The sequence below is a fragment of the Lynx rufus genome, unplaced genomic scaffold (genome assembly GCF_022079265.1).
Source record: "Lynx rufus isolate CCGP_SWC_20201006 ecotype Redwood Valley unplaced genomic scaffold, mLynRuf1.p SCAF_3, whole genome shotgun sequence".
Taxonomy (NCBI): Eukaryota; Metazoa; Chordata; class Mammalia; order Carnivora; family Felidae; genus Lynx; species Lynx rufus.
Genome location: NW_025814845.1, coordinates 98,271,622 through 98,299,543, shown reverse-complemented (window position 1 = coordinate 98,299,543; position 27,922 = coordinate 98,271,622). Strand labels below are relative to the sequence as shown.

Below are 27,922 nucleotides of genomic sequence, written 5' to 3'. Positions count from 1 at the left end.
ATAGTACTTGACCCTTTTGGAGTAACTCCATTAATTAATGATGCTGGGAACATACATTAATAAACATTGCGCTAGGGTCAGCTGGGTGGCTTGGTTGAGTGTCAACTCGTGATTTCAGCTCAGGTCATGATCGCAAGGTCGTGACATAGAGCCCTGCATCAGGCTCTGCACTAAGTGTGGAGCTTGCTTGGAATTCTCTTTCTCCCTCTCTGTCTGCTCCTCCCCCCACCCCCCACTCTCTCTCTCTCTCAAAATAAACATTCAAAAATAAATAAATAAAAATTGCTCTAAATTTATTTCTCCTTAAGTCACAGATTTTATCATTTCACTCATCTACTAAGAAACCATCAATGGACTTCAAATAATCTTTAGATTTTTTCTTTTTTTCAGAAAAATGTCCTTTCAAAGAGCCTCCACAACGCAACCTGCTCTAGTGATCAATTTTGTCTTTACTCTTTCCCTCTGTAAATCCTTTGCTTTAGCTAGGTCAGACACTTCACTGGTCCCTGAGCAAGTCACACTCATTTTTCTAACTATAATTCTCACCTCTCCCTCATCTCTACATTTCCACACACTAGCTAGGTAGCCATTTGGGTTCTCCACTCCCAGAAATTTCACAAAGCCTTCCTGATTTCAAATTAATTGCTCTTTTATAACACATGAGCACTTGACCCTACTACATTGGCTCATATGCTGCTTTGCACCATCAGGATTTATGCTGGTAGGTTCATATATCATCCAGCCAATCCAAATTCCTGTGGTAAACAACTGTATTTTGTGTTAGTTTTGTATTACTTTTAGGGACACCTGGGTGGCTCAGTTGGTTAAGTATCGACTCTTGATTTCGGCTCTCTTATGGTTCGTGAGATTGAGCCCCACGTCAGACTGCACCTAGTGTGGATCCTGCTTGGGGTTCTCTCTCTCCCTTTCTCTCTCTGTCCCTTTCCCACTCATGTTCTTTCTCTCAAAAATAAAAATAAATATTACTTTTTTAAGAAGTTTATTTATGTTGAGGGGGTGAGAGCACATGCAGGCTCACGTGAATGGGGTAAGGGCAGAGAGAAAGGGAGAGAGAGAATCCCAAGCAGGCTCTGCCCTGTCAGTGCAGAGTCCAGTGCAGGGCTTAAACTTCATGAACCCTGAGATCATGACCCGAGCTGAAATCCCAAGTCAGATGCTTAGCCGACTGAGCCACCCAGGTGCCCCAATATTATGTAACTTTTAATGCCTGGGTTTATGTCTACTCAAAAAATGAATGAATGAATATGTTCAATTCTCTAAGTATAGAGATTTCACATAGATTGGTAACAACTGCAGATTTTTAAACTGAAGAGGTAGAATACAGCACATATGAAATTTCAGTGGGTGGCAATAAGACATCAGTTTGACTAATTTTTTTTTTAGCCATGACTTCACAGCCTTATTCACAAGTTCTGAGATATACTATTTTTACTCATTATGCAAAAATGTGATATTGATGTAATATGAGAATAATTGCATGTTTGTATGAAATCTCTTTTAAACATCAATAATCCAGAATAAAAGGGGCAAAAAAACATGAGTAGGTAATGTATCTGTGAGTTTTTAAGCCCAGGAAGATATAAAAAACATTGAAAAGAAGAGATACAAACAACAGGAAATAAAGAAAAGCTGAAATTTAACTGATTTGTCAAATGCAACTCATAGAGGAGATTCTTGACATGGGGAAATAGTTCATAAATGTTAGTTTTTCCCTCAGGGTACTCAAGCATAATATCTCTCTGAGAACAGCAATTTCTTTCTTTTTTTCTTTTTTTATTTTTTTTAAACATTTATTTATCATTGAGAGACAGAGAGAGACAGAGCGTGAGCAGGGCAGGGGTAGAGAGAGGGGCACAGAATCTGAAGCAGGCTCCAGGCTCCGAGCTGTCAGCACAGAGCCCTATGCGGGGCTCAAACTCACAAACTGAGATCATGACCTGAGTTGAAGTCGGTTGCCCAACCAACTGAGCCACCCAGGCACCCCACAGCAATTTATTTCTTAATTTTGAGGAAAGATCCTAGAAACACCAATAAACTGTAAAAGGACTTACCTGCCTAATCTAGAATGAGTACAAGGCAATTAGACTTCTGATATTGGCCTTTACCATACCTGGAAGTAAGACCTGTGTCATCATCAGTCAGTCTGCACTTAGTGATATAATTAAGGTCAAACATCTCCAAAAGTAAAATAAAGGGACTTAGGATGACTATCTTATTCCAGAAAGAAAGCTACTCACAGGCTACCAATATGAGAAAACGAATTCTCATGGATGGTCAGGGTTAATTATCATGATAAAATAAATGGAATATATATAAAATCACTCAATTTTTATTTCAAAAAAGCAACATGTAAGAGTTCAGTAAATGGAGTATAAGTACAAGAAGCCACCTTTTTTCAGTGAGCACCAAGCAATACCTTTTATATTTTTCTATAATTGTTTCCATGCTAGCTGAATCATCCAGTAAATACTCGGAAGATTTACAGTGGATGGTGACTCTATTTTCCAGTTTTGTTTTCTTTTGCTTATCCATAGCATAATTGGTGCTAAGAAAAAAAAATTGGTTTCTTTATGGTCTTGGGCCTAAATATCAGTATTAATTTAATTGGCTTAGTTTTTTAAAGAATGAAATCATTCTTTTGTCAAGTAAAAGAAATAACTAGAAAACCAAATTGTAAATGGAAAGTTATAACTTCCTAAAATGGAAAAAGAGAAACTGCTTTCTAAGAATGGGAGTTTTTACAAAATGTAAAGGTATAAAACTGGTTGGGAAAGAAAAAACAAAACAAAAACAACACTGTCTTCAGGATAATGGTTACCTCTGTGGAAGGAAGGGAAAGAAAGGGATAGAGGAAAGGTGACAAACTTCAAGCACACATAATATTAATTTATTTTTTAATATAATTTATTGTCAAACTGGCTAACATACAAATTCTTGAGAGATTTGAAAATGCTAACATTTTGCCATGTGTTTCACATTTCTTAAGATCTTAAGAAAATGTTATAGGTAACTTTATTATGTAAATATCCACACATACCTATGCATACACACACACACACACACACACACACACACACAGTTTGTATATATAAACATACAAAACATTTTGAAATGAAGTAAACTACAGAAATTTTTATCATTCGACAATTTTCTTTTTAACATGTTTTTGTGATTCCACTATACTGATACATGTTGACCTGGTTCACCCAATCTAGTCACTGGATAGTATTCCATTATGTGATAATGCACTTATGTATGTACACATCTATCTTTATCAAACTTTCTAGAGGCTTGCCTAGTTTATTAGCTTTCAAGTAAATAGATTTTAAAAATGATCTCCACTGATGTTTTTCCTAAGTCATTAACTTGTGTTTTGTTTTTATAGTTCTGTTGCTTCAACTTTCTTACTGTTTTGATTTCTTCATCTTGCTTCTTGGATTAAATGCTATATTTACTTGTAGTAAATGTATTTAAGACTTCATAACTTCTAAGTACTGACTGCTTTAGCTATATCTCACAAATTTATTTTTAGTATTTTAGTTTTTTGATAAAACTATTAGTTTATGACTTTCCTTGTGAAGTATTTTTGAACCCATTCATTGTTTAAGCTTTTGTTTTTTTTTTCAGTTTTCTATCTGTAGGATATTACTATTTGTAATAATTAATTTCTAATTCAATTGCATTGTAATCAAATAATATGGCTTGAATAATTTTGACTCTTTGCGACTGAATCACACAGTTAATTTTATAAATATTTAAAATGTTGCATGGACACTCTAGGAGAATGTGTATTCTCTGTTGGGTTCTCTTTTGAGTGCAGGGATATGTAAATTCACAATTATGTTATATGTGTTATTCAAATTCTCTATATATTCTCCAAATATATAGTTTCTGAGAGAGGTGTTAAATTTGGCTATTATGTTTATATGAACTTCTTGATTTTATTTTGTAATTCTGAGATTTTGTAGTTGTTGGCTTTTGGTGTTTTATAGTTTAAGTCTGTATTGTTAGATACATATAAATTTATAATTTCTATAGCCTTTTCATAAATTGTAGCTTATTTAATTTATTTATACTAATGCTTTGACTTCATATTCTATTTTGACAGATATTGTTGTACCAGCTCTTTTAAGGTTCATACTCTTAGTATATTTCGTTTTTTTCCTTTTTATATCTTCTGTTTTAGGGTGTGTGTGTGTGTGTGTGTGTGTGCATATGTGCATGTGTAGCAGTGTTTCTTATAAGCAGTATATGACTGATTTTTTATATTCATGCTGATAATTTCTGATTTTTAATATTCATTTAACCTATTTACATTTATTGTCATTATAACGTGCTTAGAGTTACAATGACCACCTTATTTTGTTTTTAAGTTTATTTATTTTGGGAGAGAGAAAGTACAAGTGGGAAGGGTCAGAGAAAGAGATGGAGAGAGAGAATCCCAAGCAGGCCCCACACTGTCAATTCAGATCCCGACCCAGGGCTCAATCTCACAAACCGTGAAATCATGACCTGAGCCAAAATCAAGAGTTGGATACTTACTTAACTGACTGAGCCATTCAGACACCCCAGTAACCACCTTATTTCATATTTTTGTTTCATCAGAGATTTCTCTTGGTTTCTTTTTTCTTCCTTTCCTAATTTTTGTTGGATTGTAAATTATAGTTTAGTGTTTTCTCTATCAATTTTTATTTATATATGTTAAAATTTATCGGCCATTATCTCTTTGACTATGTTGCTCCAATATTCCTCTATTATCTTTTCCAGAATCCTATTAAAATTTTATGAAAAAATGATTCTCAAAGAATACTCCATAAAAGCAACTCTTTCCATTTTTCTTCTTATGCTGCATCCTGGGTAAAATTCTCAGTTTTGTCTTCCATTTTATTGATTCTTTATCTTTGGTCATTCTAGAGTTTATACTTTCAGTTTCATGTCTTTCCCTTCTTTTTTTTTTTATGCCTATATGTTTTCTGGGATTACTAATTAGATCTTTTTCCTATCTCATATAATTTTATATTTTTTTCAATACATATCATTCATTCATTTTCCTCTCGGATTTTGGTACCAAGAAGTGGGGTGCCACTGTGATAAATACCTAAAAAAGGTCAAAGCAACTTTAGAAGTGGGTAGTGGGTAGAGGCTGGTGGAGTTTGGATGGGCATGCTGAAAAAAGCCTGCATTGCTATGAAGGGACTATTGGTAGAAATGTAGATGGTGAAGGTGATTCTGGTAAGTGTTCAGAAATAAAAGTGGAGAGCTTCAGTGATAGACTTTATTTTCTTGGAGAATACATAACTAATCAGAAACTGTTAGAAATATGGGTGTTGAAGGTCTTTCAGAGAGATCTCCGATGCAAATGAGGAACGTGTTATTGGAAACTGGAAGAAAGAAGATCCTTGTTATAAAGTGGCAAAGAACTTGGCTGACTAGTGTTCTGGTGTTTTCTGGAAGGTCAAACTTGTAAGCAATAAAATCAGGTATTTACCTGAGGAGATTTCTCAGGAGAGTTTTAAAGAAGATCGGTTCTTCCTGACTGCTTATAATAAACTGCAAGAAGAGAGAAATGAGTTGAAGAAGGTATTAAACAAAAAGAAATCAGAACTTGAAGATGTGGAAAATTCTCATTTCCCCCAAACCAGGTTGTCATTTCCACTCCAGCATTGTGCTCATGCTGTTGCTGCTCTGAGATGGCTCCCTTCTTGTCCTCTTCCCTGTCCAAACCCAACCTATTGAGTGTCTGCTTCCCAACAAAGTCTGTCTTGATTTGTTCAGTCTTGTTGCCATTTTCTCTTGTGAATATCTATAGCCTTGTAATCATTTTCACATAACTTTTATAAAATGTAGTCTTTAAGGCATGTCTTTTTTTTTAATTTTACACTTTCTGAAATTGAAGTGCCCCTTTCTTTATGTATATATGTATATGTTCTTCAGTGATTCTCTGTCCACTCCTAAATGCTTTTAAATGGATACCACACGTATAATCCATGGGTTATAGAAAATGAGGAAGTAGGAAATCTTGACTTCTCAATGCTTCTCAGATGGACCTCCATGGCACTTCTGGAGCTACCAAAAGATGGCTGACATGGTGGGAGATGTAAGTAAACCAGAGGAGACCTGCTGTAGTCACTCCTACAACTTTGAATGAGCAGCTCAATTCTTTTTTACTTTTTTTGGTAAATTTTGCTTTATTATTTTATTTATGGATCTGAACAAAAAGTTTTGCAAACCTGAAAATATTAGCATAAACGCGAAGTACCTTTTAGCTTAGTCTCTTTCACTTAGACCACAGGATTCTGCACCCAAAGGGACAGGCACAGTTATGGCTAGATAATTGGGTCAGCTTGTTTTTGATTGGTTTGTGTGCAAACATGCACACTACATCCACAGTGATCATTCCTCTTAATCTTTTCAAACAACCCTGTGCCAATCTCCTAAATGTTAGTTCCTGTCTGTGTCCTCATTTTCTTAAAAAATGTTGCCTTAAGTCTCCCAGAATAAACATGAATTATAGCTCTAGTATGTCTTTATAGATGGCAAGTTTTAAATTTCTTTCCAAAGCACATGCATAGATTTTAAATGGCTATAATTTAAGATCAGAAGGTATTCTCCTTAAGATAAGATTAGAATTTGGAAGGAGAAAAACACAACCTTTATTTAGAAACTTTTTATCTTGAACATAAAATTCTGTTCCTGCAGAATTTCAAGTTATACATCTAGTTTGGATGCAAGAAGTAAATGTTGGAAAACTGGAAGTAGGTGAGGTTTAAAAAGACTACACAGTGAGTGAGTTTACACTGTTATCTACTTCCCTCCTTTACTGGGGAGGCCAGGGAAAGATAGAACAGCATACATTTTATTGTAAGAAATTGGCTCATGCAATCATAGAGGCTGGCGGGGCAAGCTAGCAGACTAGAAATCAGGTACAGTCTTGAGCCTAAATTCCACAGGATGGTCAGGAAGATGAGAAATCCAGGCAAAATTTCTGTGTTGCAGTCTTGGGGCTGAACTCCTTCTCTGGGAAACCAGTCTTTGCTCTTAAGGCCTTCAACTGAGTAGATAAGGCTCACCCACACTAAGGAGGGTAATCTGCTTTACTCAAAGCCTACTAATTTAAGTCTTAACCACATTTAAAAATTATCTTCACAACAACATCTAGACTAGTGTTTGACGAAACTACTGGATACCATGGCCCAGGCAAGTTGACACATAAAATTAACCACTCTGCTCTCTCACATCTTTTCCTCAGTCACCTCTATTCAGTTTCACCTTACGCCACCAAATAAAATGCAAATGACTTCAGCTTTGTAAGGGTCTACAGTTTGGTGCAGACCTCAAATCCCTGAACTAATCAAGACTTCGGAGAGCTCTCTAGATAACACAACCACAAAGACCAAATCACCAGCATCTTTGTGTGTCAGAGGCTTTCCTGCATGGAAGGTTTGGTAGAAGACACAATGAGTGAGAGAAGTGGAATCTGTGAGGCAGGTTGATCTCAAAATGTTAATACAGATTTGTCAATGAGTTGACATTATGGATGGTGTACCATTTGTGTCATTATTGCCAGAAGTAAATTTTCATGAAGTCTTTAAAGCAGTCCTTTGGCCAGATACGTTATGTCAAGACTGATGGGGTGTGGGAAAGTAAGGGTGGATCTGAACTGCTCTTTAATCCTACATTTGGAATTGCAGTGGTCATCTCCCAGATTTGTTTACAGCAGAACTGGGGTATACAGCACATTTCAAGCTTTCAAAATGACATTTGAATGCATTCAAATGAGCGCAAATGGCTGTATAAAGAAAGCACTAAAAAATGAGATTAACCAGTGCTATGCCTTATGAGTGCTTGCATGTTTTTCTTCTAGTACCATGGTAATAATAAAACTTATTTATAGAGCTCTTGGTGGTTTAAAAGCAGCATGCATGCATTTCCACATTTGATTCTCCCTCCCAATAGCACTATGGCCAAAATATTGTTGTTCCACACACATGAAGGACATGAAAGACAAATAATAAATACTGGGGTCAGAACTAGATCACAGCTTTTTCCACTACATCATCTAGTCTGTTAAGCATTCTTAATTGCTGTTCTGGGAAATAAAAATCATTATGTTTCTAGAGTAAATTATGAACCAACAGCACTGACTACTTGTTTTAGAGGTAGGGGTTCTTACAGAAAAAAAAAAAGCAACTATTTGAAGCATTACTATGAAAGCCTCTCACTGTGAAATGTCAGAGAAAAAAGTTAAATTTACATGAATATCATTGATTTAAAATGTAACATTAAAAAAAGCTGGAAGTAAAAAGAAATGGTGTTTTCTACTTATGATAATAAGGGAAGTAATTTTCTTTTGTGCCTCTTAATTACACTGGAAAACAACAACAACAAAAAAAACCTGCAATTCAAATTTAACTGGATCTTTGAAGAAGTGGAGGAGGGAGGAGATTCATTTGTGGATTCTGAGGACCAGTTTGATCTTTCCTTCTTCCACAGAGATCAAAAGATTTATTGTTACTTGAGAAGGAAAAGCAGAATTCAATTACACATGAGAAGAAGGACGCTGGAAACAAAGTAGCTGCCTTTTCAATACTTCCTAATTGGGTATCCTGTCTCCAACTAGATATTATTTTAATTGATTCTTCAAAATCTTAATTCCAATAATTAAGCTATTCAGACATCGGAAGGATGTTAACAGAGTCCAATAAGAGCAACAGGATTCAAAGTCACCGCAAATGACTACAGTGGCAAAGAGGAATCAGAATTGACGAAGGAACTGTAAAAGAGGCAACTTTTTTCCTGACCCTCCAAGGTTAATCTGCAAGACCTCACATGAGTTCATTTATCCTTCACAGGCCAGACAATAGGTCTCAGAAATTTCAGAACTTGTTCTCTCTATGTAAATCCATCCTTCGTTTTAGGCACAAAACCTAATTATTCCCATTCTGTCATCAGCAGCACTGTGACTTCTGGGCCCTGCCCAGTTCAGGAAATTTGCTGAAATGAACAAATCAGGAGACTATAGATGCTGGAGAGGATGTGGAGAAACAGGAACCCTCTTGCACTGTTGGTGGGAATGCAAATTGGTGCAGCCGCTCTGGAAAGCAGTGTGGAGGTTCCTCAGAAAATTAAAAATAGACCTACCCTATGACCCAGCAATAGCACTGCTAGGAATTTACCCAAGGGATACAGGAGTACTGATGCATAGGGGCACTTGTACCCCAATGTTTATAGCAGCACTCTCAACAATAGCCAAATTGTGGAAAGAGCCTAAATGTCCATCAACTGATGAATGGATAAAGAAATTGTGGTTTATATACACAATGGAATACTATGTGGCAATGAGAAAGAATGAAATATGGCCTTTTGTAGCAACGTGGATGGAACTGGAGAGTGTGATGCTAAGTGAAATAAGCCATACAGAGAAAGACAGATACCATATGGTTTCACTCTTATGTGGATCTTGAGAAACTTAACAGAAACCCATGGGGGAGTGGAAGGAAAAAAAAAAAAAAAGAGGTTAGAGTGGGAGAGAGCCAAAGCACAAGAGACTGTTAAAAACTGAGAACAAACTGAGGGTTGATGGGGGGTGGGAGGGAGGGGAGGGTGGGTGATGGGTATTGAGGAGGGCACCTTTTGGGATGAGCACTGGATGTTGTATGGAAACCAATTTGACAATAAATTTCATATATTGAAAAAAAAAGAAAATATATTTAAGAGCCTGAATTGTGTGGAAAATATTCTTAACTTTCCCAAAATCAAACTCATTATGCATAATACAGTAACTTCTAAAGTTGTTGGCTTTTTTTCTTTTATAAAAAAGTACAACTGGGGTGTCTGGGTGGCTCAGTAGGTTGAATATCCATCCGACTCTTGATTTTGGCTCAGGTTACAATCTCACAGTCATGAGATAGAGCCCTGGGTCAGGCTCTGCTCACTGAGCATGCAGCCTACTTGGAATTTTCTTCCTCCTTCTCTCTCTGCCCCTCCCTCACATGCACGCTCTATCTCTCCCAAAATTCATAAACTTTTTTAAAAGAAAGAAAAACCATGGTGCGCCTGCGTGGCTCAGCCAGTTAAGTGTCTGACTTCGGCCCAGGTTGTGAGCTTGCAGTTCGTAGGTTTGAGCCCTGCATCAGGCTCTGTACTGACAGCTCGGAGTTTGGAGCCTGCTTCGGATTCTGTGTCTCCCTCTATCTCTGCCCATCCCCTGTGCAGGCTCTGTCTCTGTCTCTGTCTCTCTCTCTCTCTCTCTGTCTCTCTCTCTCTCTCTCTCTCAAAAATAAATAAATATTTAAAAAGTTTTTTTAAAAAAGCACAACCATGACAAAAGTAAGTGATAAAGCCTCAACTGTATTTAATTTCCATGACATGAACCATGAAACAGTCTCTGTTTCTGAGAGGATCATAAGTTCTATGGAACGTAACAAGAAGGCAAATCTTAGAGGAGTCTCTACTACTTGGAGCAGTACAGACGTTTAAAATTTGGGCCATGTATTTAATTGTGTTTTAAATTGCAATTGTTACTCATTCTTGGTCTTTCACCCTTTGCTTATCTCAGCTGACAAGCATATTCTCAATAGTCTTCATCTTTTTCTACATATATGAAATACCAACCATATAGAGGTGAAAATCAGGAAGGAAATTAGCATTCCCTGAACACCAGTCACTTTCTTTTATAGTGCCACATTTTATTTATTTCAGAACTTCTATCAATATTGCCTGGAATGACCTTGCTCTTTTGTTGAGTTGTTCATGGTTGATTTTCCCTGAACAGAATGTAAGTTCCATGAAAGCAGAGACCTTCTCTGTCATTTGCTCTTCTAGATCCTGAGCACCAAGAGGTGTGCTTGGCACACAGTAGGTGCTTATGTTTTTGAATAAACTCCAGGCCTAAACTAGACGCACTGTGGACATTACCTCCTATAGTTCTCAAAGTCATCTTGAAAGGTAAATATCGTTATCCCTCTTGCACAATGAGGAATCAAGTAACACGTCAAAAATCAAACAGTTACGAATTTAGGTCTGATATGTGTTCATGGTTTGGGGACCATGTTTTAAGGAATGTTTCCCAAAGTGGGCCTTGGCTGTAAGCAAAATGATCATGGGAAGTAAACAAAGTGGCATTAAGTAACAATAGCATTAGACCATAAAAATTAGTCCCTTTAGGCACCTGGGTGGCTCAGTCGGTTAAGCGTCCGACTTTGGTTCAGGTCACGATCTCACGGTCCGTGAGTTCGAGCCCCACGTCGGGCTCTGGGCTGATGGCTCAGAGCCTGGAGCCTGCTTCCAATTCTGTGTCTCCCTCTCTCTCTGCCCCTCCCCCGTTCATGTTCTGTCTCTCTCTGTCTCAAAAATAAATAAAAACGTTAAAAAAAATTAAAAAAAAAATTAGTCCCTTTAAAACTTCTTTGCAATTAATTTTATTACATTAAGGGCAAAATCTCAGATTGGTGCCAGTGACGTATTCAATGGTTTCTCAGTAATTGTTACTCTCCCTCTTTATTTCACTGAAGGGCAGGTAAGAATATAAAGCAGAGTGTCATTTGCAGTGTATCAATGTTTTCACAACTTATTTAAGGCAAGTGGTTCTTCTTGCCCATATGCAATAGTTACATAGTGCCTTCATCAATAAAATTTTAGATAAGAATCCTGAATTTATTTAAGGAAAATATTAAGTAATATTTTTACAGCACAGGCGATATATTTGGCAAAAATTGTGGAGGTGGCACACAATGTCTGGTTTAGAAAACCCTGCTCTAAAGCAAATTTACAAGGCCCTGAAATAGAAACTAGCAAAAGAAAGTATTGCTGCGATAGGGAAACTCAAGACACATAACATAATTATCTCCAAAATGTTTTTAAAAGTGATGCGCTTAGGGGCGCCTGGGTGGCTCAGTCCGTTAAGCGCCTGACTTTGGCTCAGGTTATGACCTCATGGTTCGTGGGTTCGAGCCCCGTGTTGGACTCTGTGCTGACCGCTCAGAGCCTGGAGCCTGCTTTGGATTCTGTGTCTCCCTCTCTCTCTGCCCCTCCCCTGCTCATGCTCTGTCTTTCTCTCTCAAAAATAATAATAATAATAATAATAATAATAAACATTAAAAAAAGTGATGTGCTTAAAATACAAAAAACACTTGACATAACTGGGGAAAATACCACATATAATTGCTGGGTGTACAATTAAGTTATAGCCCCTGACTAGTGGTGCCAAAAATACGGTGGTAGACATATAAAAGTAATCAGAATACAAGTTAGGAAATAATGTCCAAAAGAAGAAAAAAACACAGGTGATGTGAGAAATCAGTTCTACAGTGTTGATTACCTCCCGTTATCATTAAATTTGTTCATTATAGTTAATAGTTATATTAATTATACATTTTGTTTAAAGTTATAATATATAACTTATATAAATATTATAAATTAATTTACTTAATAATGTGCGTGCTCAGAATAATAATGAATATCCTTGCCGATTCTAATATATAAAAAGAGAAATAAGAACCGATAGCTTGTAATCTCATTTTAGATGGGTATACAAATAAGAAATATTCCCACTTTCAAAATTGCTGGGCACTCTGTCTTATTATTTCAAGAAAAGCCTCAGTGGGTTTGGCAAACACGACCCGCTAAGTTGCCAGCCATTTAAAAGTAATCAAACTCATAACCCTGGTAAATCTTCCACGTCTTTAATACGGCACCACGTTTGTGCTTCATTAAGATAGGGTGCTGCCCAAGAAACTGTCATCACTGAATATGCTCTCACATAAACCTTTAACAATGAAGGGACTGGTTTTCCTCTTATATTCTTTATGCTGACATCTGTTTATAGGGAGTATTAGAGTAAATTCATGTGTTCCAAAAGCTTGGGCTTCCCGGGAGGCCACCTGTCAGTCGCTTGCTACTTTCTGCAAACAGCTTTCAAATGTATAAGCTTCACAGGACATGTGCTGCTCTCTTCTTCAGAAAAGGCTATCTGGTAACGTGGAGAACCGGGACCTGACAGCACAGACACAACATTCCAACTCTGATTTTTCCCATTTATTTAAGCAAGTGGCTGCATTTCTCTAGGCCTCAATTTCTCCATCTGCAAATTGGGTGAAAGAATCTGATTAGGTGATTTTGAAAATGAAGTGAAAAAAAGCAAAAGAATATTCAGCGGGGTATCTGGCACATATAAGACCTCAATTACCATCAACTACTATCAGCCTGTGTTAGGAAGTATACAATGTTTCCTCTGGGCTTTCCAGAGCCCTCCAGGAAACATGAGCCTTTTAATCTTACTGGCTTGTGCTTGTACCTACTTCAGTGCTCCAGGCAAGCTTCACACACGTGATTTTGGGCTGTTTCCTCAGCTCCTACAAGTTTTCTCTCTCTCTCTCTCTCTCTCTCTCTCTCTCTCTCTCTCCCCCCCTCTGCCTCCCTTGCCAGAAGAGTGAATCTTGAAGCACTACTTCCCTAAGTGACTCAAATCTCGTTCCTTCTGCTCTACAACCAGAGAAAGCCTGTGTTAAAACTCAAAACAGGGACTTTTTGATTTCTCCAGAGAGGTGACCTTCACCACGTCTTCTGCAGTCAGTCCCGAACATCCTTCTCATTTGCCATTCTTTTCTTTAGCTGGCTAAGAGTAACATTTAATAAGCTTGTCCTAATCTTTTTATAGCCACTAATTGCTGCTCCCTGGAAACTTTTACATTTTGTTTCTGACAAACATTTGCCCAAACAAAACATAAAGAAAATGTTTGAACTCAGCCTGTGCTATTTTTGCATACCATTTCTTCATAGTCAAGTGCTATGATAAAGCTGATGTATGAGTTCAGTGAGATAGAGTATATAAGGCCCTTGGACTCATTCACCTATGTATAGAACAAAATGTTTTAATTCTTTAGATTATCTATTCAGAGGAAGAATCATTCCCAAATGTTATGTTTTCACAGTTGTGTATGCTGAGTATGAATGTTCTTTTCTGTGGCCCTGCCAGTCTGGCTGAAGCTGACTGATTCAACAGCCAATTGGCTTCCTGAGAGCCAACTGGAACTGAGAGACCACAGAACTCTTACTCGTTACCTTGGCGTTTACTTATCCTGAGGCTCGATTGTTCAAATCTCCTTGGATTCTCAACACACCGCAGTACCCTTATTATAAATTACCTCTTTTGGCTTAAGCAAGCACAAGTGGAGATCTGCTACATATAACCCAAAAAATCCAAATTTAAAACTGAAATTTAAAAAAATTTTAAGGATATTAATTAAGCTTGTCAGCAATATATTAGACTTTTGTATGACTTAGTACATATTTTTTTTTACTATAAAACTCACTACTTGTTTCAACAGCCAACAGGTAAGGTTAACTACCTCTAAAAATATCAGTAAAGAAAAACTCTCTTATTCAGTAAATTTCTCAAAGTAATGAGACCTATAAAACACACACACACAGCATTTCAGTTTTTTTCATTATAGCCTCACCACAATTATCTTCTTATTAAAATGACCTTAATCTTTTGAATTAAAATAATAGGAGTTTCTTTTTTTTTTCTTTTTCAGGAATTCTTTTTTTTTCCAATATATGAAATTTATTGTCAAATTGGTTTCCATACAACACCCAGTGCTCATCCCAAAAGGTGTCCTCCTCAATACCCATCACCCACCCCCCTCTCCCTCCCACCCCCCATCAACCCTCAGTTTGTTCTCAGTTTTTAAGAGGAGTTTCTTATGATACTCAATATTCAGTATTCTTGTGATATTAGTAATGTATGTTAGCGCTAGAATTTTAAGTGGTGATACGATGCACTTTTGCAAATGTGTATCATTTATTTTGGCAGCAGATTTTAAGCAAAGTTTTACTAGGAAGTCACAGTAGCTGTTTTACTTCTTTTTGTAATATATATGTTAAGAAATTCATCCCCACTATACTTCCTCAGGTTCTTCTTTGACTTTTACACATACCCTTCTAACATACCACACTTTCTTATCTCTGCACTTTTTCTATGATGTTGATGCTATTTAAAATTCTATCTCCACGTCTCCCCCCAAAAGATAATTTGCAAGGAAAACTTTTATTTATCCTTCAGGGCCCTATTTAAACATCACCACCTGTGGCAAGCATTCTCTGTGAGCTTTCTGTCTATACCTCTTTGAGCAGAACCAATTTTTTACTTCCATTTATTTTTTATCATATCACTTTGTAAAAACATCCAGTATTTTTATGATCTGCTGCTTTATTAGTAATTTCAGGTCTGTCACCCCAAGTTACCTGTGAATCCCTTTATAGCAACAAACTTCATCTTGTTCATAATTGTGTTTTGCTAGCACATTGGACCATTTCTCATTGATAACTGACATTTAATACATGTTTGTTATTGTAAACAAGAAATTTCAGTTCAGAAAAATGTGAGGAAAATTTCAGGTGGTCCTAGAGTAATGGGGTTGAGAGTTATTAAAATGTTCTTAAATACAGTATTAGGGCCCTTTATGGTTTCAATGTATTTTTTTCAATTTATGATTTTATTAAGGTTTGCTAAGAGTTTTTCAAAGTAGTTTTATCGATTTCTATTTTAAGCAAGTGTATGAGAGTTCCAGTTGTTCCATACCTTACCAACATTTAGTGTTTTCATATTATATTTATATACACAAACACATATTGCTTAATTTGATTTGACATCTTTTTTAGCATTGTGTTTCTAATATGTATAAGTGAAGTTGGATTATATTAATTCATTTCTGTTCTTAATTTGATCATCTTCTTCTACTTTCTTTGTGTACACTCTTGCTTTTTTCTAATTTCTTATACTGAATGCTTAGGTTCATACAGATTTAATACGTTCTGTATTTGTATATATACATGTGTGCATATGTATGTATGTATACATATATTTATATATTATATACATTAGATGTATATCTTAGTATATTAATAGCATTCTTATTATATAGTATCAATCTTTTATATATTCTTATTAATATCTACTTTTTTCTGTATTGTGTATATTAATATATTATATAATTAGTATACTAATATTGGCTATATTAATATCAGGCAAAATATATCTTAAAGTAGAATTATTTTCTGATGAAGTTTAAGACCTAGTGATATATATTTAATATATGAATATATAATATATATCTAATATATGATATATATCATATATAATCTAATATACAATATTATGTAACATATATAATGTTATATATTATATATTATATTATATGACATATAATATTATCTGCATTATATTTATACATATATATTATATATATTTATATAATTAGTATAATTATAATTTTATATATGTCATATAATATATATTATATAATGTATGTCATACATACAATATATAACTTACATGTATATAATATATTATATATTATATGTATATAATATATAATGTATGCTATAATATATAATGTTATATATAATATATATTATATGTCATGTAATATGTTATAGTATTAATATAATTATATTTATGTTATATAATATGTTTTACAAGATATATACTATGTATTATATGACACAATATTATTATACACATTATGTATTTATATGATATCTATGATATATATTATATATCACCTATGATATATATCATATAATATAGTATATAAAGACATATAGTATACATATACTACACATGTATAGTATATAACAAAATATATCATAAATCTTATTATGTATAATATGCATCTAATATATGTATATTGATTATATAAGTATATAATATATAAGAAGTTTAAGATCTAATGATATATATCTAATACACACATAAATACATATTAGGCTTATATATGTGAAAAATAGATTAGAAGACTATACATTTTATATATATTTATATATAATTTATTATATAACATACATGTATAATGTATAATTGATATATATTATAACCTTAGGACCTGGTACTAATATTATATTGGATTAATTAATGCATAATTTTTGACTATTTGGATAATTTCCACATAAAATAGAATATTGAAATATTGATCACTAATTTTTGCTTATTATTTACATATATTATGAAATGCTTTTCTTTTGGATTATATTATTGAACATTTACATTTTTACCACTTTATTAAAGGGTAAATGGTGTGTATAGCTATAGGTTGTCATTTTATGTGTACTCATGAAATTTGTTGGTATGTAAACATGACTATGTGGGAAACAGTTCTCACTTACCTCTCGATTTTCTCTGAAAAGTAAGTTGATATTTTGATTAAAGGTGAGTGTTGATGCTACCCTGGAAACAATGGTTTCAAAAAAAGACTAAATGTGTATGCAAAGCAATGGACTGTGTTCTTATTTATCAGTAAGAAAAGAAGATACTTTTGTCTTAAAGCAAAGATTCTGTACAGAAAGTTAAAGGAGACGGTGGAAGAAAAAAACATGTATAGACAGAGAAAGTTTAGAAGATTTGCAGAAAATAAATTTTGTCTTAGTTTATAATAATGGCATATAATGAGTCTGAAGAGAAGAAATGAAAGCCATGAAAATGTTGGCAAAGTAGGCTCAGCTTTCTTAATTTATAAAATAAAAAAAAAACTCATGAATTCTTTACTGCGAAAATATTACATTAATAGAGGACTAGACATAGTTTTTCTTTGTTAAGATAACAAACTGGCATAAGAGTATTCAGTCTGATCTTAAAAATAGGTAGTAAGGTAGTAAGCCTACCTAGGTGGCTCAGTCGGTTAAGCATCTGACTCTCCATCTCAGCCCAGGTCATGATCTCACGGTTGGTGGGTTTGAGCCCATCATTGGGCTCTGTGCTGAGAGCACAGAGCCTACTTCAGATTCTCTCTCTCACTCTCTCTCTCTGCCCCCCTCTGTTCATGCTCTCCTCTCTCTCTCTCTCTCTCAAAATAAATTTTTAAAAAAATTTTAAATAAAATAAAATAAAATTAACATTAAAAAAAAGAAGTCTTTTTAAGAAAAAAAAAGAATTAGTAAAAGTTATTTGTTACCATCTGTGTAATCTGCCCAGATAGGTGAGATTTTTTTCTCACCAGATTAATTTTGCTTATGCTACTGTGTTATGCCCTGATTGCTTAAAACAAACAAACAACAACAACAAAAAAACCGGAAGTTCCTTACTTCTGAGAGAGCTAAGATTGTTTATAGTTATCCTAACTTCTGCTTATGTTCATTTATAAATATTGTGCTGTCATTTCAATTAGCAAGAAACCAAGCTATGACTGTTCATTGTTCTCAGGTACCTATGCATCCAAGTTAAAAATCAAATGACCAGGGTGCCTGCGTGGCTCAGTTAGTGAAGCACCTGACTTAGGCTCAGGTCATGATCTCACAGCTTGTGAGTTCCAGCCCCGCATCGGGCGCTGTGCTGACAGCTCGGAGCCTGGAGCCTGGAGCCTGGAGCCTGGAGCCTGGAGCCTGCTTTGGATTCTGTGTCTCCCTCCCTCTCTCTGCCCCTTCCCCACTCACACTCTGTCTCTCTCTCTCTCAAAAAATAAATAAACATTAAAAAAATTTTTTTAAAAAAATCAAGTGACCAATCTCCTCTGCTAATGCTTTTGAATTTGTCATCTCAAAGTCAGCCACAAAATTCAGCAAAATCAAAGGTAAATTAATAAACAAATTCAAGCCTGGGTGGCTCAGTCGGTTAAGCGTCCGACTTCAGCCAGGTCACGATCTCGCGGTCCGTGAGTTCGAGCCCCGCGTCGGGCTCTGGGCTGATGGCTCGGAGCCTGGAGCCTGCTTCCGATTCTGTGTCTCCCTCTCTCTGACCCTCCCCCATTCATGCTCTGTTTCTCTCTGTCTCAAAAATAAATAAACGTTAAAAAAAAATTAAAAAAATAAAATAAAATAAACAAATTCAAGATGTGTTTTTAAACCATTTTGTTTTCTTTTTTTTTCCTTGCCTTACAAAGGAAACACTACTGAAAGTAATTTTTTAAGTATATTCCATATTTCATAATTAGCTCAATACCATCATAAAAGCTGCAAGGGAAGAATTGTGAAATCAGAGTCGTTTCACCTGTATTGGTTGTCACATTCTGGTAAAAATGTTATTAGTCTAAATATATTTCAGAGGTCATATACTTTTTAGGAAAGTAGTCACATATCATACATAATATCTTAGTACCCAAAACAGAAACTGATTTAATCCTTATGTAACATGTGTATATTATAACCAAGAAGAGGATTTTACTTTCCTCCATTCTGATATTGTTGGTTACTGATATAATTAAACACAGTCATTCATCCTTATCCTTAACTTATAATTCTGACTTCCTTTCCTGTTTGTCCAAAAGCTCTGACATGAGGCAGAGGCCAAACATTGAGTCCTCTACAAGGTAGAACATTTTCAGAGCCTCATGAAAAGGATTGTACCAGGAACTCTAATGATGCTTCACAAAATGGACTCACAATACAGCACAAAAGCAGCAGTTCAAAAAGACACCTGGAAAGAGATTGATTTCCTGATCTCCCAACTTGTGCTGGGGGTGTCTTTAGGAGACTTATCCAAGAACAAAAGAGCTGGTGGGTGCAATTTCCGTCCCCTCATCGCCCCCCCGCCCAGCCTAGAAACTTGGACACCTGCAGGACGCAGCACGAATACTTTCTACTTACCTTGCTAGCATGGCATGATCACCCCACCCCCACATTCTCTTGCAGACCTGCCTGCTTCAACATACCCTCAGCAGAGGTCAATCCAAAGCTGTGTCACAAGTCTGGCAGCATGCAAGCAGCCCCAACAGGGGCCATCACCACTCCAAAATGACTCCTGTTCCGGGGGAGAGGAGAAGAAAACCACACACACCAGTCTGACTATGGCCCCAACAGCAGACTGGGGGTGGACGTCTGGTCTGAGTGCAGGTCCCCTCCACCAATGAAAGCTTCTAGGGACAACACAAGGAAAGTCCCTTGAATTTCATGCGACTAAGTTCTGGCAAACTGTTGGTCTGAGTAAACTTAAGCCTATGGTGGCCCATTAACAACACAGGGACCAAAACCTGCCCAAAACAGGCAGAGAGAGCCATTGCAGATGACTGGACTAAAGGCAAACATGGCTCAGCCACAACAGTAGGGCACATACAACACACAGAGGAGACACCTCTGAAGCATCAGGTTCTGATGAATAGGGGATAATGACTACAGGGCACTACAGAAACTTTTCTTCATAAGACCACTACTTTCAAGAGCAAGAGATGTAGCTGACATTCCTAACACATAGAAGCAGACACAGAGAATTAGACAAAATGAAGAGATAGAGGAATATGCCCCAAATGATAGTACAAAATCACACCAAGAGAGCTAAATGAAATGGAGATAACTAATATGCCTGATAGAGAATTTAGAGTAATGTTCATACAGATACTCATTAAACTTGAGGAAAGCGTGGAAGAACTCCGTGAGTCCCTCAACAGATAGAAAATAAAGATAAAGAACTCAATAACTGAAATTAAAAATACACTAGATGAGGGGTGCCTGGGTGGCTCAGTCGGTTAAGCATCCAACTCTTGGTTTCGGCTCAGGTCATGATCTCACAGTTCATGGGATCAAGCACTGCATTGGGCTCTGTGCTGCCAGTGTAGATGGAGTCGGCTTGGGATTCTCTCTCTCTCCCTCTCTCTCTCTGTCCCTTCCCCACTTTTTCCTCTCTCTCTCTTTCTCTCTCTCTCTCATAAATAAACTTTTAAGAAATACACTAGATGAAATAAATAGTAAACTAGAGGAGGCAGAGGAATGGATCAGTGACCTGAAGGACAGAGTAAGAGAAGGCAATCAAGCTGAATAGGTGAGAGGAAAAATAATAACACAAAATTAAAATAGACTTAGGTAGCTCAATAACACACCATCAACTGTAATAACATTTGCAAAATAGGGATCCCAAAAGAAGAAAAGAGAGAAAAAGGGGAAGAAAGTGCATTTGAAGAAATAATAACTGAAAAGTTCCCAAATCTGAAATCCAGATTTAAGAGGCCTAAGAGAATCCCCAACAAAATCAACCCAAGGAGGTCTACACCAAGACACACAGCAATTAAGATGGCAAAAAAATAGTGATAAAGAGAATTTTAAAAGCAGTAAGAGAAAAGAAAGACAGTTACATACAAGGGAAAACCCCTAAACTATAAGCTGATGGTCAGCAAAAACTTTGCAGGCCAGAAGGGAGTGGCATGATGTATATTCAAAGTACTGAAAGAAAGAAACCTGCGACCAAGAATACTCTATCCAGCAAGGCTATCATTCAGCATAAAAGGAAAGATAGAGTTTGCCAGACAAACAAAAGTTAAAGAATTTATCACAACTAAACCTGCCTTATAAGAAATGTTAAAGGGGATTCGTTGAGTGAAAAGGAAAAACCATAAGCAGGAGCAAGAAAAGTAGAAAGCACAAAAGCAGTAAAATCAAGTATATCTACAAAAAGCACTCAAGGGATTCACAAAATAAAAAGATGCCAAGTATGTCACCATATGCCTTAAATGTGGGGGGAGAGAGGAGAAAAATTTAGCACTTTTAGAATGGGTTCAAACTTAAGGGGACCATCAATTTAATAGGGACTGCTATATGTATAAGATGTTAAAGGTAAACGTAATAGTAACCATAAATCAAAAAACTGGTAATAGATATGCAAAAAATAAAGAGAAAGGAATCCAATTATATCACTAAAGAAAGCCAGCAAACTATGAGAGAGAGGGGATATGTTCCCTCTAGACCTACTTTGTTGACGATTTTTATCATGAATGGATATACTTTGTCAAATGCTTTTTCTGCATCTATTAAAATTATTATATGGATTTTATCCTTTCTTTTATTTTTGTCATGTATGACATTGATTGATTTGCAAATATTAAACCACCATTGCATCCCAGGAATAAATCCTACTTGATTGTGGTGAATGATTTTTTTAAATGTATTGTTGGATTCTGTTTGATAATATTTTGTTGAGGATTTTTGCATCTATGTTCCTCAGAGATATTGGCCTGTAGTAGTTCTCTCTCTGTCTCTTTTTTTTTCTTTTCTTTTCTTTCTCTCTCTCTCTTTTTTTTTTTTTTTTTTGTAGTTTCTTTATCTGGTTTTGGTATCAGGGTAATACTGGTCTCATAGAATGAATTTGGAATTTTTTCTTCCTCTTCTATTTTTTTGGGATAGTTTGAGAAGAATAGGTATTAACGCTTTAAATGTTTGGTAGAATTCACCTGTGAAAGCCATCTGGCCTTGGACTTTTGTTTGTTGGGAGTTTTTTGATTACTGATTCCATTTCATGATTATCAGTCTATTCAAAATTTCCATTTTTTTCTCATTCAGTCCCCTCAGGTTTTGATGGCTAAATGTTTATCAATTTTGTTGATCTTTAAAAACAAACAAACAAACAAACAAACAAAAAAAACAGCTCCTGGTCTCATTAAGCAAAACCTTCTGAGGAGGCAACTTTTGAATACATATTTAAAGAATGAGAGATGATATTCTATGTGAAGACCTGGGCAAAGTATATTCTAAGCAGAAGGAATAGCAAATATCTCTGAAGCAACAACACGTTGAGGGAAGAGCAAGAAATCTGTTATGGCTGAGGCAGAGTAACAAAAAGGAGTAAGTAGCAGGTTAAGTTCATTAAGGAGGTAAGGATGAGATCATATAGGGCCCTGTTTACCATGGTAAGAAATTAGAATTGTATTCTAATTTTACTAAGCAAGATTTAAACAAAGGAGTAACATGATGCAATATAAATTTTAATAACATCATCCAGGCTGTTATGTGGAGAACATACTGCAGAAAAACCAAGAGTAGAAACAGGGAGACAAGTTAGGTAGTCTAAATAAAAAATGATTATGAGGGGTGCCTGGGTGGCTCAGTCGGTTGAGCGTCCGACTTCAGCCAGGTCACGATCTCGCGGTCCGTGAGTTCCAGCCCCGCGTCGGGCTCTGTGCTGATGGCTCAGGGCCTGGAGCCTGTTTCAGATTCTGTGTCGCCCTCTCTCTCTGCCCCTCCCCCGTTCATGCTCTGTCTCTCTCTGTCTCAAAAATAAATAAATGTTAAAAAAAATTTAAAAAAATGATTATGAACTGAGCCAGAGTGTCAGCTGAGTAGATGGTGAAAAGTAATTATATTAAAAATGCATTTTGAATATAGACCTAGAATGGTCCATTCTAGCCATAAAGAGGACAAGACATGAAGAGCCCCGTCCCAAAGAAGAAGAATCTTGAACTCAGTTCTCTTCTCCTGGCTTACAGGACAGCTTTAAGTTTTCATAGTAGATTAAGGACCAGCTTAATAGGAGCGGAATTTCCAAAATATCTGGGTTGGCCAGTGTGTCCTCAAAGCTGGGATAAGTGTTCCCATAGCTGCATATTTGACTGAGTGACTAACATTGTTCTCTAGGAGTACCAAAAAAGCAGTTCTTTTTCCTATCATTTGTCCAGGAGGATCCATTATTAATACCTTATCTTTTTCAAACACCTTGTTAATTGGCAGAGTAAATGATTTTGTAAAAAATAATAATTTTCCTTTTCTTGGTAATGAGAAACTCTTTTCATGTTACCCAAGCATAATAATTATCATTTACTAGGTGTTTACATATGTCAGACTATACTAGATTCCTTACATATATTATTTGATTTACTCATCTCAATATGCCTATAAAGTAGGTATGGTCATGACCCTATTTTTTTTTTTTTTTTACACATGAGGTAACTGAAGCCCAGAAAATATAACTAATCCACCCACAGCCACTTGGCCCATTATGGTAAAGGCCAATATTCAAATCCAGAACTTTTTCCTAAGTCCTTGCTCTTAACCTTTATCATATGCATAGGCAAGAGTATGCTGTGGTTAGAAAGAGGAGACCAGTATAAACTATGAGAGACAGAAGAATATTCTAGCTTCCACCTTTCACTCACATGTTCATCCAAGACCATTATACTTAAACAAAAAAATCTTCCATTTTAGATCTGTGGGGGTCTTCTGGGGATTCTTTTACCTGCTAGAAAACTTTCCCTACAATGGTGATTTTTTAATAAAAGAGCATGATAGAGAATAGTTTCCCCCATCCCCCTTCCATGTCTAGGCAAACACATTTCTTTTTACAGCTCTCTTGAATCTTGGGTAAAAGAAAGAGACCCTGAGCCAGTAAAACTAGTGCTCTTTCCAACACCTGCTCCCACTGTATGAGAACTAAGGATGATCAGGGGAGGAGATCCAACTCAAGCTGCATCACATGCTTCACTAGACTGGCATTGTTCTAGAGCAAATAAATTACTTGACTATAGAAGGAACAGTTATAATGGGATTTCAACTAAATAATAACAATAATAATAGCAAAAATTAGTAATATTAACAACTATGGATTTATTTGCTTACTAACTTGTTCAGAAATGTAAGGTCCACAGCTCTGATGTGTCTGTTGTCCAATGCTTGGTCTATGGTATATATAGATCAAAAACTCTTCCCTGAAAATCCATCTGAAATTTATATACAATGAGATTCACAGAACCCAGTTTTTTATTGTCCATTTGGTCAGGGTAATTGCTATATTAAAATCACCCTCTGTCAGCTACTTTTAAAAAATGTATGCTGGTTTCTTATTTAATCAAACTTATACATTTTATTTTCCTTGAATATGAAATTCTAACTCAAAATTTAACCTTAACTCAAGCCTTACTTTTTTTAATATAAATTAGAACACACTAGTCTTGTAAAAATATTATTTCTGTTTATCTGCTAGTACATTCCTCTCCCTTCCTTCATCTGACAAGTGAATCATATAATAACTCAATCTTTATGTAAAGATATGTGATGATACACATATAGAATACTCTATATGTTGTTTCTATTGCATAATTCATCTTATTGTTTGCATCCATCAAAATACAGCATTCATGTAAAGTTTCTCTAATAATTTTTTTCTCCCTATGAACAGACATATACAAAATGAAGTAACTGCCTTGCAACATGTAATTGGGCTGACTTATTTATTTGTATGTGAGGATTTATACACTGATTTATCTCCAAAGAGCAATTGAAGTAATTCTTTTAAATGGAAAACATAAACATTTTAATATGAAGATGAGAGGGAAGGTTTTAATTAAGGAGAAGTCTGATATATTTTTCTGGCGATGACAACATAGACATTGTTAAATTTCTTTGTGAGAACAATGAGAGAAAAGATAGGAGGGTGATTTTATAAAGTCATTGTTCTTATTACTCAAGTCAATGAGCTGTTAAGGACAAGCTTAATTATGACCTCTGTTCACCATCTTGATACTTAATAATGCACCAGATGCACTTTTCTTGTTTTGTCATTTGCCTGATCTGTCAGTTGACTGAGCATTCCCTGCCAAATGTGTGACTGTCTTCCATCTCTGGAGGAGATGGATGGTTTACCCACATCTAACCTCCAGGTCAGAGCCAACTCATTTTCTTCCCAAAATATCTTGTTCCCTGGGACAGGTTCCATCAGAAATTAGGCTGGAAATTTGCTTGCTTACTCACCGCATTTGAGGTCAGAAGAAACATAGGAAAAATACCTCATCTTGATAAATGATTGAGATATATCAGATGACAGAATAATTTTAAAAGTTAAACAGTTATTTTTGACATGGAGGCTTTCCAGAAGGTTCACTAGCTCCAGGAACTAATGAAATGATTGTGTCCTGCACAGATACACCAAAGGAGCACAACGAATTCAAGTTCTGCTCTGCAGCCAACAATTCCTTCAAAGTCTTCCATTTATTTCTCAGAAATGATGATCTCAAGTTGAATAAATAATTGTATTTTTTAAGATATAATGAGAGATTATAAAAGGGAATATTTTAGATTCTTATAAATGAATGGAAAGATGTAAATAATTACTTTTTAATTTTAAACTATCCTTTTACTAATGATATATACAATTCTCCAATTTTCAAAGAGTAAACATTAATAGTAAATTCCAAATTTACTTATCAATTGAATTACCCTTCAGCTATTTTAGGTGCTCATCATTTTTTATGTTTGGTTTTCACAGGAAAATTTAGGCAACACTTTAGGTAAGCAATAGCTTACAATTTTTTGTTTTGTTTTGCTTTGGTTAGGTAAAGTATTCTTTCCTTAAAACTCAAGAATTAGTCTTCAGTACTGTGCTGACAAATATGGCTTAGGTAACATATACAATTATTTTCGGTTTTCAGAGTAAAAGACCTTTGTTCTTCAGCAGAAACACACACATACACACACACACACACACACACACACACACACATCTACAACTTGAAAACTGAGCTTCTGTTAGGCCTCTTTGCCATCTGTCTGTAGAAGAAATCAGTAATTTGATAGGCTTTGTCACATAGACTAACCATCTGCAATCCTGGTAACAGTATTTAAGCTATGAGATCCCAGTAGGAAATCTGTCCAAATGTGCTTCCTCAGGTCACCCAGTGCTTTATGTTTTCAAATATTTTAAAAGTAAATAAAAAGGAAACTTTGGTTATACTGGGAGAAATTTCCTTTTCAAGCAGAATGATCCAAGAAAGCACTTGGAAAGATTATATCCAAATGCATACAATTTGACATTGTGATTTCTGGAAAAATATGAAGTTAGTTGAAGATATCAATCCATAAATAGGGATTATGAAAAGTTATGTTCAATAAATATAGAAGTTGACTTTGGTACATTCCTAGAATTAATACAATTTTGGATATAATATTAGACAATTATAATTCTTTAGAATTAACATAAGTTAACATATTTACTTCAGTAAATTAAAAAAAAATTAAGGTTCATTTATTTTTGAGAGACAGAAAGAGAGAGAGAGCATAAGTGGGGGAAGGGCAGAGAGAGGGAGACACAGAATCTGAAGCAGGCTCCAGGCTCTGAGCTATCAGCACAGAGCCTGATGTGGTGTTCAAACCCACAAACCATGAGATCATGACCTGAGCTGAAGTCAGAGGCTTAACTGACTGAGCCACCCAGGTGTCCCATCAGAGTTACTTTTTTTTTTTTTAATTTAAAAAAAAAAAAAATTTTTTTTTTCAACGTTTATTTATTTTTGGGACAGAGAGAGACAGAGCATGAACGGGGGAGGGGCAGAGAGAGAGGGAGACACAGAATCGGAAACAGGCTCCAGGCTCTGAGCCATCAGCCCAGAGCCTGACGCGGGGCTCGAACTCACAGACCGCGAGATCGTGACCTGGTTGAAGTTGGACGCTTAACCGACTGCGCCACCCAGGCGACCCATCATCAGAGTTACTTTTAATAAATTTAGTCCCAGAGCTGAAATAAGGCTGTCTATGCTGCATTATTAAATATACATCTAACACAAGCAGGATGTGCTATAGAACAAAATTAGAAGATGACTTCATGAAGCGTTCCATGGCAAAAGTCATTTCTACAAATTATAGAAAGAACTATTAGTCTCCTCTCATAAATATACAGTAAGAATATTTAGTCGGTTTAAGCTGTGAAAGACATACTCACACAAAGGCTATCCATTAAATATTTAATTAATTATAAGGCGTAGTTTACAGAGGTACATTTTTTTTAATTTTTTTTTGTTAACTTTTATTTATTTTTGAGACAGAGAGAGACAGAGCATGAATGAGGGAGGGTCAGAGAGAGGAAGACACAGAATCTGAAACAGGCTCCAGGCTCCGAGCTGTCAGCACAGAGCCCGACGCGGGGCTCGAACTCACCGACTGTGAGATCATGACCTGAGCCGAAGTCGGCCGCTCAACCGACTGAGCCACCCAGGCGCCCCCAGAGGTACATTTTTATGTCCAGTATCTAATTCAATATTATAAAGATGCCTTACTGTCCTTCAATCTTATAAAATTTAATATTCAAGAATGGGTTTGATCTCACTGTTTGTTATTCATAAAAACAGGAAACACAGATAGTTGCAAATAATCCAAACATGTTCTTTATATTATTAGGCATTACAGAGTCACTGAAGCATCCGTGGATTCAACAATCCTGCTT

At 35.8% G+C, this 27,922-nt stretch overlaps 1 long non-coding RNA gene across 1 annotated transcript in view; it reads right to left on the bottom strand.

Annotated features, from left to right (window-relative positions):
• Window positions 1–12,461: 12,461 nt before the first annotated feature.
• Window positions 12,462–27,922, bottom strand: part of LOC124520693 (uncharacterized) — a 191,483-nt gene continuing 176,022 nt past the window's right edge. The window contains exon 10 of the long non-coding RNA XR_006964372.1: window positions 12,462–13,102. This is a non-coding gene — a long non-coding RNA (uncharacterized LOC124520693). The remainder of the gene's footprint in view (window positions 13,103–27,922) is intronic.